Source organism: Glossina fuscipes, unplaced genomic scaffold (genome assembly GCF_014805625.2).
Source record: "Glossina fuscipes isolate IAEA_lab_2018 unplaced genomic scaffold, Yale_Gfus_2 122, whole genome shotgun sequence".
Classification (NCBI taxonomy): domain Eukaryota; kingdom Metazoa; phylum Arthropoda; class Insecta; order Diptera; family Glossinidae; genus Glossina; species Glossina fuscipes.
This window is the reverse complement of record NW_023998465.1, coordinates 906,850-907,426: the sequence shown is the minus strand read 5'-3', so window position 1 is coordinate 907,426 and position 577 is coordinate 906,850.

The following is a 577-nucleotide window of genomic DNA, read 5'->3' as shown; positions in this document are numbered from 1 at the left end:
ATTTGGAGAAAGCCAGAGGTGACGTCCCACACGCTACGCTACGAGTAGAAGATGAGTGTCCAATAAAGCGACACTCATCAAACCTAGACTTAATGAGCTCAAACTTTTCCCACAAGGAGCCGAGATTTCTACTCAATTCCGAGAAACCATAACGGGTCTCCGTGAAAAGTTTATAAAAGTCAATGTCCCGCTGCCTACAGTCAGGACATGACCATCTTAAGCCTTTAGCCGGATCAGCGACTGCGTCAGCAGCACGGCCGAGAATACCGGCACACTTTGCATGACCAAAACGCTCGCAGAGCCAACAAGAAACGAATCTATCCGACTCCGGGCCTGATTTCGCCCGACAAGTTGTATATAAGCACTCCATGTCCTGTCAAAAAGACAGTTGTTGATTATGAAGAACAGACACACAAATTACTAAAAAAAATCCTGAACATAAAAATTTATCAACCAATTTGTGCAAAACTTCTCTGTTAGGTTGACACTGTAACGAGAGATCACTAGCAACACAAACTCCAAACCGCAAAAAAAATAACAGAAAAAAGAGAGGAAACAAAAAAAAAAAAAAAAAAAA